Genomic DNA, 2,699 nt, shown 5'->3' with positions numbered 1-2,699 from the left:
TTGCTGGGATTTGAACTCAGCACCTTCTGGAAGGCAGTCAGTTCTCTTAACCACTGAGCCACCACAACAGCTCCTGATCCTGAATTTTTAATCCAAGATCAGGTAGTATTGTTGCTTTGAGGCCTATGACAAAGCACACAATAAAGAGGCCAGCAAGCAAAGAGACATAAAGGAATTGACCAATGTCCACATTTCATTTTTAAGGGACACCCCCAAATAGTTTAAATGCCTCCTACTAGGGCCCATATCTCAAAGATGCCTCCAACTCCAACAGTGCCCCAGACTTGTGAACAAGCCATTAGTACATGTGCCCTTTGGGGGATATTTATAGTCCAAACTATAGAAGATGCTATTTAAAATGATTGTCTATGTGGTAGAAACAGATGTACTCAGATGGCAATAAGAAGTACCTTGTCGTGAGATAGGATGTGGGAAATATTTCTGGGGAATCTGAGTGCTGTATTTGCAAAACCAGGATCATTGGTGCTGTCTACAATGCATACAATAATGAACTTATCTGCACCAAGACCCTGGTGAAGGACTGCATTGTGTTTGTTGACAGCACACTGCACTGGCAGTGCTATGAGTCCCACTATACATTGCCCATGGGCAGCAAGAAGGGGGTCAAACTGACTCCTGAGGAGGAAGAGATTTTAAACAAAAACAATCAAAACAAAAACAATCAAAGAAAATTCAAAAGAAATGTGATGAAATGAAAAAGACTGCCAAAATCAGGAGTCTTCTAGAGGAGCAGTTCCAGCAGGGCAAGCTTTTGGCTTGTATTGTCTCAACACCAGACCAGTATGGCAGAGCAGATGGATATGTGCTAGAAAGAAAGGAGCTGGAGTTTTATCTGGGGAAGATCAAACCCCAGAAAGGCAAATAAACAATTATTTATAGCTTGTGTAATAAAAATGTTCTTAGATAAAAGTACAGGGCTAAGTGAGTCTCCAACAGATCACAGAGAGGATCAAGTGAAACTGAGTAAGTCCTCAAATCAAAGCCAAAAGAAAGCATATGACAAAGACAGTGGCAAATAAAGAAAGAAATTAAAGACTTTTTAGAACTTAATGAAAATGAAGACACAACATACCCAAATCTATGGGACACAATGAAAGCAGTGCTAAGAGGAAAACTCATAGCCCTGAGTGCCTCCAAAAAGAAAATGGAGAGAGCATACTATACCAGCTTAATGACACACCTGAAAGCCCTGGAAAAAAAAGAAGCTATTTCACCCAGGAGGAGTAGAAGGCAGGAAATCATCAAACTCAGGGCTGAAATCAATCAAGTAGAAACAAAGAGAACCATACAGAGAATCAACAAAACCAGGAGCTGGTTCTTTGAGAAAATCAACAAGATAGATAAACCCTTAGCCAGACTAACCAAAGGGCACAGAGACAGTATACAGATTAACAAACTTAGAAATGAAAAGGGAGATATATCAACAGAAACTGAGGAAATTCAAAAAATCATTAGATCCTACTACAAAAGCCTATACTCAACACAACTGGAGAATCTGGAGGAAATGGACAGTTTCCTAGACAGATATCTGATACCAAAACTAAACCAGGATCAAATAGATCATCTAAACAGTCCCATAATACCTGAAGAAATAAAAAGGGTCATAGAAAGTCTCCCAAACAAAAAAGCATGGGAACAGATGGCTTCAGTGCAGAATTCTATCAGACCTTCATAGAAGACCTAACACCAATACTCTTCAAACTAATCCACAAAATAGAAACAGAAGGAACTCTACCCAACTCGTTCTATGAAGCCACAAGTACGCTGATAACAAAACCACACAAAGATCCAACAAAGAGAGAGAACTTCAGGCCAATTTCTCTTATGAATATTGATGCAAAAATACTTAATAAAATTCTTGCCAACCGAATCCAAGAACACATCAAAACGATCATCCACCATGATCAAGTAGGCTTCATCCCAGGGATGCAGGGATGGTTCAATATAAGGAAATCCATCAATGCTATCCACTACATAAACAAACTCAAAGAAAAAAAACCATATGATCACCTCATTAGATGCAGAAAAAGCATTTGACAAAATTCAGCATCCTTGCATGCTAAAAGTCTTGGAAAGAAAAGGAATTCAAGGCCCATACCTAAATATCGTTAAAGCAATATACAGCAAACCAGTAGCCAACATCAAACTAAATGGAGAGAAACTTGAAGCAAACCCACTAAAATCAGGGACTAGACAAGGCTGTCCTCTCTCTCCATATCTTTTCAATATAGTATTTGAAGTTCTAACTAGAGCAATTCGACAACAAAAGGAGGTCAACAGGATACAAATTGGAAAGGAAGAAGTCAAATTATCACTATTTGCAGATGACATGATAGTCTACTTAAGTGACCAGAAAACCTCCACCAGAGAACTCCTATAGCTGATAAACAACTTCAGCAAAATGGCTGGTTATAAAATCAACTCAAGCAAATCAGTTGCCTTCCTATACTCAAAGGATAAGCAGGCTGAGAAAGAAGTTAGGGAAATGACACCCTTCACAATAGCCACAAACAATATAAAGTATCTTGGTGTGACTCTAAGCAAACAAGTGAAAGATATATACAACAAGAACTTCAGGTCTCTGAAGAAGGAAATCGAAGAAGAAGACCTCAGAAAATGGAAAAATCTGCCATGCTCGTGGACCGGCAGGATTAATTTAGTTAAAATGGCCATCTTGC

At 38.9% G+C, this 2,699-nt stretch overlaps 1 pseudogene; it reads left to right on the top strand.

Annotated features, from left to right (window-relative positions):
• The first annotated feature begins 383 nt into the window (after positions 1–383).
• Positions 384–886, top strand: LOC127691928 (40S ribosomal protein S8-like; annotated as a pseudogene).
• Positions 887–2,699: the final 1,813 nt, after the last annotated feature.

Source organism: Apodemus sylvaticus, chromosome 9 (genome assembly GCF_947179515.1).
Source record: "Apodemus sylvaticus chromosome 9, mApoSyl1.1, whole genome shotgun sequence".
NCBI classification, from domain to species: domain Eukaryota; kingdom Metazoa; phylum Chordata; class Mammalia; order Rodentia; family Muridae; genus Apodemus; species Apodemus sylvaticus.
The sequence above is the reverse complement of the archived record's forward strand: the minus strand, read 5'-3'. Positions and strand labels throughout refer to the sequence as shown.